Below are 19,195 nucleotides of genomic sequence, written 5' to 3' on the forward strand. Positions count from 1 at the left end.
ACATTTTCTCCACTGGAAATATTCAGCAGAGGCGAGGAGGCATGGAACATGGATGGAAAAGGGTGGATATAATCGAGAAAATTAGATAAGTCAGAACTATCAGATTTATTGTAAATGAATTGTAGAGAGAAAGTAATATAAGAAAGAAATTTTATTTAAATTATAAATTTTGCATTTACTTTTACTTTTAATTTTATTCATTTTATTCCATAGTAAAATTTAATAATTATTATTCCTTCTTAATTAATACCTTCCCCTTCTTAATCGTTAATTAATTCGATAAATTATTCGAACGACGTTAACATTGAAATAAAAATTACCTTATAGACGATTAAAACATTTCGTAAGAATGATTATTTAAGTTTTGAAAAATAGGAAGAATAGAATTGGCGGGATGGTGGTGGGGGAGAGGGAGAGAGAGAGAGGGGGGAGAAATCGAAAGTAACATTCTAATTTAGTAATTCTGGACCGTGTAATGAATCATTGTGACGTATGTATTCTTGATAATTTGCGTGAATACACGAATAGTGGTGTAATAGACGTGAAGAGATTCTTAAAGACTCGGACAAACCATTCTCCCCATTATATTTTATTCAACAACAAACCTGTTTGAGGCAATAATAATTGTAATCCTCACATTCCTCGAGTAGGCTGTAGAAAAACTTGCGATGCAATTAGTATGAATACATTAACATAGAACTAAATTAAGAAACAATTTTTAGATTTCTTGTTTGATTATCAATATTATATCTTTTGCTTAATAAACTGATCAAATGTCAACAGGTAGAAATATTATATAAATTTTTATCTTTGAAAAGTTGGTCGTAAACTAGGAAAATATATCTTCCTTCGTAATAATAATAATATCATATATTATCTTTCACTTATTATATGGTAAAATATTAATTATAATTAAAGAAAATTATTAATTTACTTTCTTACTTGTTTATTTTTTAATTGCACAGATATCGGTTTCCACCACGCGTTATCCTATCGATATATCATACTTTTCGAGCAATTTTATATTTTTTTTTTATATAATTATTTTTGATACTGATCGCGATAATTAAAAATCAATTGGCGATTGTAACTTTCTGCTTCTCCATAAACGAGAGAAAATAAAATGAATTTTATCTTATTTTTATCTTATTTGTTCAAGAAATAAATAAAGAGAGAAATATATTTATTCCGCTCACGGATATCTCTCTTAAAAAAAAAGTAAATTTTCTTTTTAACAAAAAAGCGATACATCTTAATCTCTAAAACCTATAATAAAAAATTATGCCTGACCCAAAAACTTATCATATGCATTTAAGATAATCATTTTAATGCTAATACATTATAACCATGATGAAATAAAATAAAATAAAATATAGTTGGAAAATAAAAAAGAAACAATTCCTCCGTTAAAATTGTTCACTTTCCCGAGAAAATTTTCTCGAATTTTAGAATGTTCTAACCAAAATACTTCTACAAAACTCGCTGCCAAATAATTTTCTCCATACTTTATAAAACATTTGTGAACACGATCACACGCAATAATCTCGAGAGAAAATGAAAAACGAATAATATAAATATAAACAACAAGAATAAATTATTCTACTGAATTAATTATTCTACTCACTTCTAGAGGGACGAGTCGGTCGGCACGAGAGACAGTCAAAACCTCTTCGAAGTAACTCCATTCAATCGGCACCAAGGAACTTCACCCGCGGCGCCTCTCATTCCTTCCGTTTCCACCGCGAAGAGGCGCGCGAAGATCATTAACGAGCCGGCATTCCGCTTCTTCTTACCTCTTCCACCCTCCCCCACGCTCTTCCAGCGTATATATGTTTTATCCGAAAAAAATTCCGCGAGAGAAAAATACGACGATACAGAAATTCTTCAAGGGCGATATATTTTCTTGTATATCAAGAAATGTAGGCAACTAAACGGTCTCGAAAACCGGATGTAGAAGAACCCAGACGAACTTTCTTCTCTCCCGATTATACCAGGTGCCAGGTAGCCCGGCCTTCGAGACAACCTCGAAGATTTTTATTTTTTTCCCCACTGTTCCTTCTCGATTCCTCCCACCCCTGATCTCTACTCCGAGTTCTTCCACTTTTTTCTCTCCTCGTTTCTTCCTCTTTTCCCCTATCTTTCTTCCTCGCCTCGAGTAATGCACGATACGCGAGATAAAAATAATCGGGATTATTTCGGGGGCAGCTTGTGTTTTAATTTACGACTCGAGGAGGAGAGAAGCAATATAATGTATCACGATTAATTTCGAATGTTCGAAATCTTCTATTTTCTATCTATCTCTGTCTATATAGATGGAATATTCTAGATCGAATCCTTATTATCCTTCTTCCTCGAATCGCACTGAACCGAATTCCCTCGAAGTCGAAAATCCCTTTTATAAACAATGTCCAACAGTGTTCCTCGCCGAGTGTAATGGCCATAAAAACTGCACAATCCGTCACAATTCACAGAAATGAATGTTCAAAGACCTCGCACGGAATTCTCGGAATTCTGAGACAGTCGATACGATAATACATCGACAAATACCGAAAATATTTATAATCTGTAACCTGTTGCACCTTCTATTATTACCTTAACCGTAGAAATACACGAGAAACACACGCGAGAACCACCTTATTTCGACAACAATAAGATGGAAGATGAGAAGAGGCGTCTTCCTCCTCGAATTTTCGTACTCGAAAATAATTCGTCGAAAATCTCTTTGTCTTTCGAAGGATGGGACGGGAAGGGGGATGCCCGTCTCCCGAAGACGACGGCTCGAAACGACGGCGCGAGTAACACGCGCTCCACGACGGATGCCCCGCGACTGACTGCCGACAGACGCCGGACGAAGACTTTGAATAGGGGCCGTTGGAGGGTCGTCGCGCTCGAATGGAGGGGATACGCAGGGGGAGGGAAGGATCGGTCGACTTACGTGGCGTCACGGGGTGGGAGATGCCCGTGGGACCCCATGGACACTGGGAACAGATGGGAATACACCCGGCGGGAATATATACAGGGTGAGTCGTTTCGACGCGCGAGCACAAGTTTGAACAACAACTCGTTCTTCAACAATCTTTTTTACAAGGGGACGGGTTGAGGATGGATCTCGTGCACGGGTGAGAATTTAATTTTGATCAAGTGGAGGAGAGAGGAGAGTGGAAATGAATGTTTTATGGATGTTTTTCTTGGAGGAGGAGGAGGAAAGATAAATGTTTCTTCTTTATTTTCACGAGACGAGAGGTTGAATTTGATTGAAATTGAATTTTATTAACGTGGAAGAGGGGAATGTTTTTCGAGATGCTTTTTCGAAATTTTGTGAAGATATATCCTTTGTAGCGTGGGTTATATTAGAGACGTGTATCAACTGTGAAAGGGGAAGAGTATAATGATCGCGATACGATGAGCTATTTTTATTTCACGATGATAACAATCAAATTAAGTGTGATCTTCGTCACGCTTCTAAATTTAATAAATTTAATGATTTGCAAATTTCACAAGTGTTATATATATTTACACTTGACGCTTTGACACGCGAGAAGACAAGATTTGTAGATTAAAAATCCGATTTGGTATTATTAAAATTTCAGAGAAGAAAACAATCTTACGGGACAAAGAAGTTTTTGATAACTATAATCTCCCACGTTGTTCCCCGCTATTAACTTGAACGTATAATAACCACGAACAAGGGTACACATTACACGTTGTTATAATAATTAGAGTCACTGACTGCCCAAACATTGTGCATGAAGAAAAAAAAAAGAAAAGCTCACTTAAGATAATCTCTCGACGTAAAAGGTTCAATTAACATCGTCGTTGGTAATACGTGTTAATTCCATTTAATTTAAACGGGAAATATTGTCAAAACATGTCGGTTATGTTTCCATAAAATGATTTAAATTTCACGTATAAAGAAATGTGATGTAACTATGGATATATTGTATTTAAATAAACGAATGATGTTTCAATTATTGGAGTTGAAATAAAAATGAGATAAAAATGAAATAAGAAAGGAAGATGTCCTCGTTGCAAGGAAAAGAAATAATAATAACAACAATGAAGTAAATTCTATTCTTCCATAAGATATTTAATCAAAAAAAAAAAAAAAAAAGAAGAATGTATATATATAAAGATTTTTTATACGACATGCAACGTCGCAATACCTTGATCAAGACTTCAAAGTTTTACACTGGAAGCTTTAAAAATTCTAATGAAGAAAATTACACAAAGTATGTATATGTGTAAAAAAATTTGCATCATAATAACGATATTTCCTCGTTGTTTAATAATCTCAATGCATACTAACTAAATAAACAATATATGGTAATATGTAATTGTAATCAATTACGTAACAATCAAAATCCATCCGAATAAAAATTTAAGAGATAAAGAGAGCCATCAATTTATACTTACTAAATCAAATAGTAGTCTCTTAATATTGTAAAAAAAAAAAAAATTCACATTATAATAAAAATAATAATCAATATTAAAAAAAAAAAAGAGAGAAAAAAAAGAATCCTCAATGGATTCTTAATGGATACATAAACATTGACTATGTAACAATTAATAAAATTGCAATTCCGACAAAAAAATTTCATACTTTCTTTCCATAAAAAGAATTTCATCATTTCAATCATATACATATACCATAAAATTAAATAAAATAAAGATAAAAATCTTCTCGATGAATAAATAAAACTGATCATATTCAAAAGAAAGACATATATAAGATAATATCGATCCTTCCTCGAAAACACGAAACTTATATTAAAAAAAAACAAAAAAAAAAATGAAGAAAGAAAAAAAGAAATGAATAATTCTGACATTCACTGGGATGTTTCGTAACATCTCCACGATATATTGATAAACATATTGAATGAAAAATAATCACTGCTCGTATATGATCGGCGTACGATTAATCGGCGTCAATAACACGATACCGTTCGATGGTTAAAACACGTGTAATTAATATTAATTAAACGCGGGATTTCTGTTCTGACGGTGACGGCGAAATAAGCGGTTCGACGAAAGAATACTCGTAGACGAGTTGAGATGAACAGTTAGGAGGATATAGTAACGGGTATTCGAAGATATCTATGAGATGAAATTTATCTCTTATCCACGTCACCACGTGGCTCCAAAGCCACGTGTTTCGCGATTAATAAGTCATTTTTTATTCCGTTTGATTGATATCCGTTATTTTTCGAAATTTTATTTCATTTCTTGGCGAAAGAATTTTATTAAAGGATGGAAGATATCAGTGATATTATATTTGGTATTTTTCATACGTCTTCGAAGAAAAACCGTCGAAGAAAAATTCTAACAACAAATTCCATTACTGCATATTTTTATCTTGCTTAAGGAGATAGAAGAAGAAGAAGAAGAAGAGTGATGTTTGTCCAATTTTTTTTTTAGGCGAAAAAAGAAGAAACGTGAAGAATTGCGAAAGGGAGAGACGAAAAGGATGATTTCATTTAATATTTTTTTTTTCTTAAATACAAAAGGATGTTTACAATCACGGAAATGATTGCATTGGTATTTTTATTACGGTATTTATTAGTTGGAAAATCGATTCATTCTGCGATATTATTTCTTAATAGTGCAGAGGAATAGTGACGGATTATGCAAGATCGTAAACTCTAAAATGAATAAATTTTACATAATTATACATTTAAAATAAATATTACATTGGCGATCATTCGATAATTAACAAGTGATTAACATTATAATTATACACTTCGTGTAATAAAAACAAGCTGAAATAAAAAAAATTAATTTGCCTGTCGGATGGCTTTAACTTCTTTATTCATAACATTATACGAGGAACAAAATATTATTATAAACTGCAAAAAACTTTATCATATAAAAAAGACTGGAATACGCGAGCAAAATATCTTTTTCTTTTTTTTAAATAAATTTAAAAAAGAAACGATATTAACACAAACGAAGATATCATCAATCTAAATCTGATCGATATTATTCTCTTTTAAAACAATTCACAATTAGATTTTAAATTTACTTTAACAAGTTCTCGCGAAGAATCGAATTCAATTTTTTCCCACCCATCTGAAAATTAAGTTTCAACGTTTCGATATTCGTTTAAAAGTTCGTTCATCATTCGACCATTTCGGAGAGATTTCGAAATTTAATTAAACATCAAGTTTATCCGAGGAAGATCGATGGACAATGTATACACGACTCAATGTACAACTCTGAAATAATATTGAAACTACGTATGAGCGTTCACGTGACGCGTAACGCTCCCTGTCCGCCATTTATTCCGAAATATCTATTTCGCGTCGCGTGCAAAACGAGAGCGAAAACTTAATGCCCGGATGTGTTCGCATTGAAACTACCTTGGGCCAGTATCGACGTTGCGCACGACAAATATTGACCAACGTGGCCGATATTTCCCTCCCCAGAAGCCATATTTCGCCTGTTCCTTCGCTTAACGGAACGATTCTGGGGAACACGCGACGTTGAAAGGCTTATGACACGGGTTGCGGTTATTCTAACCTTGTTCGGTCGACTTATAAATCGCGCTCCAAGCGATTTGCGCTACGATTTCCATTAATTTCGAGTGGAGTGAATCATTTAACCGATAAAGATTTGCGTGAATCTTGAGCAAATGGAGAGATCGTACGAAGGAATCCTTCCTTCCTTTAAAAAAGAAATTTTGTATAATTTATATTAACTCATTTTTATTTCTATCGTAATTTTATTGTTAATTATCTACCTGGTATTGTTAATATTTAAAAACAAAGGATTTGCTTAAAAGTTGATAAAATGAAAAGAATGAGCCTTTAAATGAAATTCTTCGAAAGAAATAGGGAAATTTGTTTAACTTTGTGTTAATAATTTAATGAAAGAAGGATGACCTTGAGTCATCTTCAAAATCATTAAAAACGTGGAGAAATTCACTTCAAATCTGTTGTCTCAATCGTCAAAAGATTACAGATACGAAGATCTGTTCGAGTTAATCAACCTCATTCCCCTGGTCGATCCCATCGTTTCTTTCAATGGATCATTATTCGAAGTATATCATATAGACAATTTTCTCCACGTTAATTGAATGCATTATTAACCGATTATCAATGACCATTGTACCACGAAACAATTTTTTACTTTTTTCTTTTGTCTCGAACAACGTTCATTAAATTTTTATAATTGATTAATTGAATGTACTCGTTTTGAAAACGGATGTTGTAACGTGGGACGTTGATTCCCTTTTCGTCATCGTTCTCATTTCTTCTCCCATTCGAATGGGAGAAATTATTATTACGTTTAATTTTTGTCAATATTTTTATATTCTCATCACTCGAATCCTTATAATTATTCGATAAAAATAACAAATATCTTTCAGTTTTCTAATTATCTCATTTGATGAGATGAATCATTACGTTTTAAAATATTCATTGACACATTTATTTTTACATACATCATGAAGAGATGCCAGCGAGTTTTACAGGGTGTGCAATTTTCCCTTCTTACATTTTAAATGAGAGAAAAAGTATCCAAGGTGATTCTCTTCTTTTGTAAGATGAGTAACTGGCACCATTCTTTAATTATGAAGCGGAATATCTAATCTTTTTTTTAAAATAATCTTTCCAATCTGAAATAATTACAAAATCTATCTGTACGATTTCCAAAGTTTCATGGATTAAAAAGTAATTTAATACAATTTATTTCACAAGTAGAATAATTTATATCATAAGATTATTGCTCAATTGTTTTAAGATACTTTTCCTTTCCCCAACTTATTAACTGCACTAACTATTTATACAAAGAGGGATTAATTAGGATTAATTAGAAAATATAGAATAATAATAATAATACAATAGCAAAATATCAACAAAATTAAATTACATAAAGTTTTTTTTAAATCGTTCATAAATTTCGTTTCATATTTCAAGGATATCTTTTTTTTTTTCCTTCTTTGAAATGTTAATTCCTTTTTCAATTCCATCAAGAATTCATATCGAGTATCCCATATAAAAACAATAAAAGTTCATTATTTAAAAACACATTCGCATCATCAGAAAATTCCTATTTTCATATATTCACCTAAAATATACACATTTAAATTATTACCTAAAATTATTACATTAAATTCTACTCAAGGCAAGAACATCAAATATCTTTTTCCTCTCTTCAAAATGCTAATTTTCCCCAAGTTTCATCAAGAATTCATATCTACCATCAAGAATATTCCAATATAAAAAGTAATAAAACTGCAGTATATTCGCGAATATTGCATCATCAATGAAAAATTCAATTCAATACACTTTAACTTACGTATACAATTCCGCCTAAATATTATCCAAACATTTTTTTTACACCTTTCACCTTCTCAAATTATCATCCAAAATATTATTCCGTCAAATAAATTTTACATCGAAAAATGAAAAAAAACAGTTCCTCAAAGTGTCAATTTCCTCGAGCAGCAGGAATTATATCGTGTCGTGAACCAATACCAACTTTATAAACCGCGTAAAATTTCGTTTCGAGAGATAAAAATGGAATGCATGCATGATGAATCCGCGAATCGTTTACCCGGCACAATTATTCGCCGTGCAGGAAACAGACCGAGTCAGGCTACTCTACACGAGATATGAATTTTTATATATCCACCGTTTAAAAAACATCTCGGTTTTCGAGAAACGGCTTCCTGCTTCTCCTCGAAAGTATCCTCCTCGTTCTATAAAAAGCGCATGGCGGAGATTCGAGTTTTATGGCGCGAGGCGCAATGGCGGAAGGCACGGACGGCTGGAAGGCGTCTCGGCTCGAAAGTGTTCCGAGAAAGGCCGATTCACGCGAAAACCGTGTACATAATGATCCATTGAACCGCGAAACAGGCACCTAGGATCGTTCGAAGATACGGACGTAATATGTGGGGTAACAGGATGGTTATCTTATGTGAAACGAACTGTTCTGCCAATTCTTGCTCCTCTCCTTGCTTGGGGAGGGGAGAGAAAGAGTTAGGTTAGGTTTTTTCGAGAAGAGTTTTTACGACGATAGAAATTTGTTTCTTTTTTTACTTTTCGTGTTACTCTCTCCGGAAAAACTGTTTCTTTTTAATTAACAGAGGATGCACACGTCGGTTTTAAATTAAATAGATGTGTCGAAATAGTTTTTATTCGAAATTTTTCGATAAGATAATCAATTGTTTTTCTAACTCTTCGCAAGAATATTTCAAATAATATTCGTTTTAATCGATTTATCATCCCTGATTATCTTATTGCGTCAATGGAACTATCTCTATTAAAGATTGTATCAACGAAATTACAACGGATAAACACAATAGGTTATATAACCTTTAATTCAAAATATACTTTAATCGATTCGTATCAATATTTAACGAATATCCAACGTGTCATTCTTTTATACTAAATATCTTGAACGATTAATCCCGAATATTATATTCAATGAAGAGAGAAAAAGAAAAAAGTGACTGATCAAAAAAAGAAGATATGACGAAGAAATACGATATGACGGTTCGTTGAAAGAGAGGAAGAGAGAGAATTGGTTCGTGGATCGAGCTCGTGATGGTGGTGGTGGAACGGAAGGGACCGCACGGATGAAAGATATATAAAAGGCTGGAGGAAATTTGGGTCGATGCCGATGGCAAGAGCGAGGAAAATTAAGGTCGCGAAAGGAGGCGCGACAGCTGTCGTGTAAAATGCGAGTAACACTTTTGGAACAGATGGTAGCACAGGTGGAACGGTACATCATATGATAGTTGCCCCGTACATGCTCGCACGATGCCTCATGCTTTGGCTGACCTAGGTCTGGGACCGTCTAACAGGTCTTGCAAGTGGACTGGCCAGGTCTAGGTCACGTCCAGTTCGAGACTGGATCGCTTTGGGTCAGTTGTCTGCCGCTCAGACGTGATGAGTTACGACTCAGTCCTCGGGCCTGAATTGGGTCTACCTGTCGAGGCTTCGCCCTTAGTCCGATCTAGATCTCATTTATTCGCGCCAAGTCGCTTTAAGCAAAGTCGTTATTTATTCCGAATTATAGAGATACATTGTTGAATTTTAATCAGACTAAAGTGATCTCTCGAAGAAGCTTGAATTAATATTAACTTTATCATTCAGAGAAAGGTTTAAGATAGATCGATAAAGATGATTGGATTGTCAAAATTCCACTTTCATTCGAGTTTGTTTGAATTTTTCATCAATCACTTTTCGTTCTGCGAAGTAAAAGATACCAGGCGGGAAATAAAATCGGAAAAGAAGAAAGAAGAAGCAAACCGATTTGCAAAGTCCATGGGAACAAGTAGAAAAAGAAGAAGAAGAAGAAGAAACGAGGTGGAAATTCATTTTCCTTGTACCGTTACCGCGGATCCATCCAGGAAGCGACATTTATCAAACGTATGTATCCATCATATGGGGAAATCGTTGAATAATATATTCGAGGCGTGCATTATCATCCGCATTTTCCAAAGCGTGTGTGGAAGATGGGGCCGGATGAGGGATAATTGACAGCGGTTACATGAATATCGTTATCGATGACATAATCCCAGGATGGCATTCGTTCCTCCTCCTCATTGCAACCTCGCGAAACACTCGGTAATTTCCGGTTTTTGCCAATCGCGACGCGCACCGCTGCGATCGTGTCTCCTCTCCTCCGTGTCGCCATGGAATCGCGACGCGGAACACGGATCTGAGTAAAGTGCGAGCAAAATACGAAACAATCGACGAACATGTTGGTGCATCGCAATCGAGATGACGACAGGCGTCCAAGATTTCGAATTTTGTTGTTGATACGATAGAAATATTTCGAAATGGAATTTTTTTTAGAGCTCTTTCCCTCTTTTTTAGTTGCTCGTTTAAAGAGAAGAAAATACTCGTGGATAAATTTGATGAAAATTTGAAAGGAAGCTGCATCCTTGATAAAATTATCTTTCATTTACAAAGTTCGTGAAGTGAAATAGAAAAAGAAATTTCAGGTCGACGGCGTTTTCTTTACATATCATCGAGTGCAGATACGCACCACTTCTTTCCATCATCACGGCTTTCTAGATCCGTGCTATCCACATGCATGGATCTCGATCGTTGAATTCACACAAAATTATTATTAATCCTTATTATAATTACTCGATGAAATATATATCCTTTACGAGGTTCGTCCTTCCATCTTTTCAAATCTTTAAACAAAAGAAAGGTTGGAAGATTAGTATTCGTTCTCCTTTTTGTAAATCGTCTCGATCCAGAATCTTCTCGATGCGTCAAAACGAAGAAGAACGTATCTACCGTTCTACCGTGCCCCTCTTTATAAATAATGACTCGAAAAGGGGTCGAGGGTGCACCAATCGAGCTCAACTGTTACCTAACGTCACAAAGAGAGAGAAAGAGGGAGAGGGGGGGACTCATTCCGCCAATCGAGGCGACCTGGAGCGATCGAGAGACAGACGTCGTCTTTCTCGTTTCAAATTCCTGCCCATCGTCGATTAGATCCCACGATCTTCCTCTGTCGCGAAAATATAAACGTGACAAGATGTCGTCGTTTCACGAATCGATCGATCTACCTCGTTCAAACCTCGTTCGATTACCTACCTTCCCTCTTTCGACATAATTATCGCAATTTCCCTCCCTCCCTCCCGATTCTTTCCTCGCGATCCTCGCTCGAAATCATTCTGTTGGGCCTGTTTTATAATCGATCTAGCCGATATGCACCTTGGAAGCGCTATTCCGTCCCAGTTCCCAGGCATCGAGCAGCAAAACAGTTTGTTTTCACGATGATTCCCGTGCACGTTTTCTTCAAGGATCGGGTTCCGCTCGTCCCCATATTACTTCCGTAAGCATTATGTCGCAATTACAGAGTAAACGGCCAATATTTTGCATTTATAACGTCGTGCATAATTTATACAACAATTTGAAAAGTAAAAAAAATAAGAATCCATTATATGTATATGTATACCATCTAGATTTTATTGATTATTTATCCCGCAATTAAGACACAGTCGCAAAATTGATTGGAGAAAATATATTTTGTAATTTTAATTCGATCAAAAGGACGATTAATAAATCTCTTGGTCAATTTATATTGATATAAAAAAAAAAAAGAAAAATGATATTCTCTATTCGATCTTCGAAGAAAGGATCATTGATGTATTCGATAAAGTGGCTCCTATCTCGAAGATCTATCCAGAATGAATCTTTTCTTCATGGTAGAGACGCGATTACGTAGCTGTATAACCGCGGAAGTTCAATTAATTCAAATCGCGCGATTCTGAAATGACTAAACAACGAGTAAAAAAAAAAAAAAAGAAAAAAGAGAAAAACGAGAGCGAACAACGTAATAAGCGAAAGTTTCGCTTTATTCGGGTGAAAATAACAAACCGTCTGAATTAACACCTCGCATCTTCGAATAATCGGGCCAGGATCCCTCATAACAGAGATAATAATCGTTAATTAATCCGTAGAAAAGAAGAAGGAGAAGAAAAAACGACAGAAAGATTGGACGAAAATTAAAAAAAAGAAGAAAAATATCGATGATTAATGATATTTGATCATATGTATAGATACGTCATAATCATTCATCGAGCGTTCTAAATCACCTTAAATTACGTTTTTCTCTCCTTTTTCAATCGCAAGAAGGAAAAAAGATAAGTAGAACGTGTCGATATACCTCGCAAATCTTCAAATCGATCGAAATATACGTTCGTATTGCTGATAGTTAAAAGATAAAAAAATAAAGAACGGTAATAATCGAAGTGTATATAATTTCTTCCGAAGAAAAACTCGAAATCATCGCGAATTCGCTTAGAAACAATGTCTCGCTCTTAATCTCCAACTTCTTAATTAACAGTTGGTATAACAGTTGATATAATACACGTGCCGTTATCTCGGATCTTCCTCCGCAATTCGAAGCGATTTGGAAATGTTGGTTGCGTGAAATTCGCGAGGAAATTCTTATCCAAAACTGTGATCGAGAGCTACGAATACCGGGGAACACGAATAAACCGCATTTTACGATCGAGATAATGAAATCACGAATAATCGGCAATAATCGGCGCATTTCCATGAAAAATAATCGTGAAAAAAAATTATAATAACTCGATAAAAATGAATAACGATATATAGATAAGTATCAGTGATAAAGGATAGAAGAGGAATATTTGAAAATTCGTCGTACAAAGTTCGAAATATTGGATCAAATACCTCGTTTCCGATAATATTTAGAATTTCCAAATTATTAAAAATTCTCAATATTTCCTGATAAAAAAGAAAAACAAATATGACTTTCTTTAAGTTCTTTAAATTTTATCCTCCACTTTATCTATATCTTAAAATTACTCCAAGAGTAATGAGTAACAAGCAAATTAGTTTTGATTAATAATTGTGAAGAAATGCGTGAAACTATTAATAAAACTCAAAGTAAACAAATTACGTAAAACTTAAAAAAAGTCGGACAAAGTTTTGCAAACGATAATCTAATTTGTCTTGTATGAGATACTTTGTAAGTAGCGATTATTATTATTATTATTCCAAATGGTTTATATATATTTATATAAGTTTGCATTTAAACGTAAATCCATAATTTAATTAATGGTTAAAAACGGAAAAAGTGGTCGAGTCCTTGATGCATAAATCATTTTCTTACTTCATTTCGAGCGTGTACGGAGCGCTCGATGATTCAAAATGGCGCAGGTAGCAAATGGAAAAGAATATCGCGCTTTCATTCGGTTCGAATAACAGTGGAGGAGCGCGCGTAATGAACAGAGAGCACTCGACTCGATGTTACATTGTCGCCCATTAACGTTCACGATGGCAAGGTAAGAGGCCCAATCGAGGTCTACCGGATCGACGCTCAATCGAGGCTTGCTTCAATCAAGTAGGTTAATGAAAACCGTGCACACGGTTTGCCTTCTGAACCGTGAATTTTTCACAACTTTCCATCGATCACGGCCTTTCTTCTTTCGAAAAAAATCGAGCGGACGAAAATATTTATTCTGACAAGAGGTGATTTCACGAACGATGGAGTACGAGGAATTCTCCCTTCTTGTGAGCAGAAAAAATAAAGATATTGAATTATCGGGTCAATATAAGGAAAGAAATCAAGAAGATCTATATCATAAACTATACATTACAAATAATTTGATATATATATATATATATATATTTATATTAGGAATAATTTATTAATAGCGTTAATTATGAGAAATAATGAGCTAATTTTACGGACTGTTAGCAAGAAAGAATACAGATGGTAAATCGAGACACGGTATGGGGCATATAAAAATAGCTCGTAATCACGCCATGGAAAAACAGATTCCACCCACATGTGAAGCTTGCAGAACTCGATTCATAATAAAACATAAATTGGATTTAAAAACAGGAAATACATTTTTTTTTTAAAAAAAGAAAAAACTTAAAATTGCTTCGAAACGTACGTATCGTAAAATGATACATATAAAAATTAAAGATTGTAGATCATTCCTATGATTTTATAATTTTATATTGTTTTATAGTTTCATCGATCTTCTTCTTATTGGAAAAAAAAAGAATTAAAAAAAGATAACGAAAAGAGTGGATATCAATTATATCGATTTAGAAGATTATCAATATCTTTTACGATCTACAATCTTATTATAGAAAAAAGATTAAAGAGACGTCACTTTTTTTTATATCATATCAGATTTAATATATAATAAAATAGAGCACTTCAAACAAAATCAATCAAACAAAAAATAATATCAACTTTATATTTGTCCCGATTATTTTCACAATCAATCAATTCTAATATTAAAAAAAAATGACTTTTAAAAATAATATGTAAAGCTTGCCGAGTATATTTGAAAGGAATATATATACTCATTGTGCTTCTTCCACTTCCTTCGCTCGCCTCTTTCTTCCTTTCGTCGTCCGCCACGAAATTCACGAACCGTGATGCGAGATGCATTTCAGCTTCTCGAGCGTGCACGCCGGAACGTGAGGCCGATCAGAAATTGGTTCACTTTCGTTCCATGTCGAGTAACCCTTTCTCGACTCGTTCGATTCGATTCAGAGCGCACTTTCTCGCGGCGTCTTCTCCGCCATTTTTGGTACGTCTTTTTTTGTAGTAACAATCGATCGAACTTACATAAAAGACTTATCGAAACTGTATACAATTTTATGTGTTCTTGCATATAATATCCAAATTTCACGTTAAGATACAAGAAAAAATAGTTGTGAGAATAAGTAAGAGAATAATATTTATATTTGATTGAAATTAAATAATTAAAATTAAGATTCCTTTGAAATTCTCTTACATCATATTCTGATTATAATCATTAAAAAGTGGAAAAAGAAAAAATATATTCAAGAAGAAAATAATTTGAAAAATTTGCTTCTAGTTGAAATATCATTAAAGATCGTTAGCTCCTCGAGAGATCATCGAATTAATGGTAACCAGTGATACGATAAATCACAAGATTCGAAGAGAAGTTCGGATGCTCGATCCATGCACGAACCGGGAACTCGAATGGCTTCGCGCCAGCTTCCGGTCGGGCTCGAGAACGGCCACGTATAAATCTTCGAAGCATGCGATCTGCACGGTGCGATCGGCCCGTTCACCACCGCGAAAACAGACGTCAACGTCGAATTTACATATTATCTCAACCTCGGGATTCGTATAAATAATAAACGAGTCACGAGCCGAAACATGGAACGGAATTAACCACGGATCTTTTTCAAATTCATGAAAAGATGAATTGAATTTAGTATAATATTGTAGAATAGTATTGGAGAGGAAAATTAATTATTCGAGAATCGAAATATCGAAAGTATGATGATTATTAAAATTAATGTATATTCTAAATTATATTTTTCGATATTCAAGAAATTTCAAGGATCAAATGTATATCATTTTTATAGATTGTTGTTATTCTATAATGTAAAAAATTCTTTATATTAAATCGAAATAATTGATTAATTGAATTCATAAAATCGATGGATTTGTTGAAGCTTTCCTATATAAGATTCGTTTCGAATCTTTCCTATATCAATAATAATTTAATAATCTTTAAATGATACTATATCAGCTCTTAGAGTGATACATTATTTCGATAATTTTCTTATCTTGGATGGAGCAAAAATTATAATCGTGAATTCTGAAAACTTTTATCTATTTTCTTATCTTATTTTTGAATATGAAATATAATTAAGTTTTTTTCCGAAATTCAAGAGAAGAAAAAAGAATTTTATCCTAGAAGAATAATTTACATCCGTTTAATAAATTTCTGATGAATCTAGAACAAGGGCAATTTGTATGATTATGAAACGAACTTGAATTAAAATTTATTTTGATTAAAAAATGCATAAATTCCTTTTCTATGTTTATCTATAATTTGTTTACAGATGTAATTCATCAGAAATTAAATTAATATTATAATATATTAATAAACACAGAAAAAATTGGAAGGAAAACAACTTTTTCTTTCACACACAAAAAAAAAAGAGAAAAAAGAAAAAGAAAAAACGGATATCTTTTTCACTCGCTAAATCCACTTTCATCGTGAAACATTTTTTTTTAAGAGACATCAGACGTCGGTTTCATTTAACAGATACGTGAATTCCTTCTGTGAGAGTTACGCGATCAATAATTATTCTCACATGCACGTTAACAAACGTTGACTCATCGTTTGAGATATATCCAAACCGTGGAATTGGCGAGTTTCGAAGGGAGATTACATTGTTTAACATTGGAGAATTCTCGTATTTGCAGTTAACTCTTCGAGAATGTTTGATTATTTAATGGAAATATCTACAAAACGTATTCGAATCTATTTTCGTATTATATAAAATATAATTTTTTCTCAAACTAAACTGTTCATCAACAAATTAGATAAATTGTATTTATTTACAAGAATCTTACAATTTCCATCTTGGAAATATATAATAAAATTGAAATCGAGAAGAAGAAAAGGTATAACGATTGAAATTACTTTGTTATATATATTGTTATTTTATGAAATTACACCTTGGAAATTAAATAAAAATTCAATATTCAATTTAGAGAAAGAAGTACGTCCGAAATACGTTCTCTTTCGTCATATTGATTAAATAAAAAGTTATCCCAGTAACTTTCTTATATTACGAAAGTTATTACACACAGTTTGTCTCGATTATTAGCTCCTTTACTCTAATAAGAAGGTAAGTAATGAGAAAGTAAGAGGATACAATATTCACGTTCCCTACGAAATAATAAATATACGTACGCACATATATATATATATACGAAGAGGTTAGAAATCATTGCGCGGGAAATTCAAAAGGAGCAAAGGTTAACCGTCGCTAATTTTAATTTCGTTCAGAGAAATCAATGCCTATGATTATATCATTATCACAGACATTGATTGACACCACCCAACTATATTCTCCGTCATTAATCTACCAATCGACTGTAACACGCTGTAATTCATTTGAACGTTGAACGTTGAACGTTCGTTCGCTCGCGTTCTACGCAAGAGATCTTGAAATAATCTTGAGGGGAAACAAGTAGCAACAGATTTTATCCCAGAAATGAAATTAATAATAATATACGATAAGTCGTGTTCGTTATTGTTTGCGTTAAAGAAATGTTTCTCAAAAAAAAAAAAGATTAAAATTTTTCCAATCCAATCCTCTCGAGATTTATTACTCGGGAGGAATGATTTATAAAATAAATATTAGAGAATAATTTCGTAAGAGTAACGTTTCTCGTCCACGATTTCGATCGAATACCTTCGTAGACGGTGATCGTCGTGCAATAAAGAGAAACGACCGAGGCTCGTGCGCGTATTTATGCGGTTTAAGTAATTCGAATTAAATTATAGTCGACGGAAATTGAGGAACAATTAAGAAGGTAATGGTAATACCTTTACGTCAGCGAGGAAATGATTATGCGTGTATATAATTTGTAAACGCGTAAACAGGCATCAAAACGGGTATTGGGAAATTCGTGAAATGATAAAGAATTGATAATTTTATATTATAAATGAATTTTTTTGATTTAATGAAATTAAATTTGTTTGAAGAAAAATTCCATCGTGGACATTCCATTATTGGAATGAGAGAGAGAAATCTTATCTATCGAAGAGAAGAATTTTCTGTAACTGTAATATAGAATAACAAGTAGGATAAAAATATGTAATTTCTATTAATGTATTTAAATCTCATTCATGGGATTATTACAAATTCATCGATAAATTATCCCTACTTATACTTTCCATCCCGGATGGAATACGAGAAATGGAACTGGTCTAAAAAAATTTTTCGATCGACTAAGCTGAATGGTCGAAAGTAAAGCCCCCTTCCTTCCCTGCTCGTCATCGAGGAAAATTGCATACCTATTGAAGCGCATCGATACACATCGGTGCACGTGCGGCCATTGATTGTCTTCTATTAACGTTTCACGTCCGCGATAACTATTGCGTGTGTTCCAATATCTCGTTTTACACGTCCACGCTTCGCGTTTAAAGTCGCGTAATAATAATAAGAACTGACGTGCAACTAAGATACGATCCATTTGATTCATTTTACTCTCGATATTACTCTCGATCCATCGAGAGATACGCAGGTTTTCCAAGCATAATATTAATTCCAAAAACGAAAAACACTAAAATTGGCAACTACTTCGATTCTCTTAAAGGGAAATAAATCTTAACGCAATTTAAATATCATTAACCCACGCTCAAAAGCCCCATTATCTTCTTCTTAAAACTAATTTTCTTTATTACACTCAATTTACTTAATGATTTACTTCTTTAACCAACCAACGAATATTCCAGCGTTAATATTTTTTTAAAATCGGATCATTTTTGCCGATTTTTCGGGAATTCGTTCGAAGGAATTATTATATTTTATTTTACCAAGCGAGCCGTAATATTTGCAGCAAAAGTCTGCCGAGCGAAAATCTATTGCTGGCCAGCGACGTAATCGAATGGTAACGCGAGGCTGGGCTGCGGGTGAAAGACCAACTTTCCACCGAGGAGGATCGTTTCCACCAAGAGGCCGTTTCGAAAAGCGGTTCTCGGACGTAGAACGACCTTGGCTCGCGTTACCTTCGAAGGCGAGCACGGGTTTCCTGCTCGGCCTGCACGTTTCACCCGGCTTCCGTCCTTATACAATCTACACAGGGCTGTTATTTCTGTGTGTTATTCGCCTTGAGAACGATCGCGATACCGCCTCGATTTCCGAGGTAATTCACCTCGATCCTGCAACTCGTTCCT

The 19,195-nt window shown here is 33.9% G+C and overlaps 1 protein-coding gene across 3 annotated transcripts in view; it reads right to left on the reverse strand.

Moving 5' to 3' along the window:
- Positions 1–19,195, reverse strand: part of LOC413620 — a 48,718-nt gene that overhangs the window by 15,028 nt on the left and 14,495 nt on the right. The window contains exon 1 of one of the 3 annotated variants that reach the window (XM_397062.7): positions 1,625–3,012. The exons of the other annotated variants lie outside the window; for them this stretch is intronic. The gene's annotated coding sequence lies outside the window, so the exon portion shown is untranslated. Of the gene's footprint in view, positions 1–1,624; positions 3,013–19,195 lie in introns of those variants that run through there. 3 annotated transcript variants of the gene reach the window in all.

This window comes from Apis mellifera, linkage group LG8, assembly GCF_003254395.2.
Source record: "Apis mellifera strain DH4 linkage group LG8, Amel_HAv3.1, whole genome shotgun sequence".
Lineage (NCBI taxonomy): Eukaryota > Metazoa > Arthropoda > Insecta > Hymenoptera > Apidae > Apis > Apis mellifera.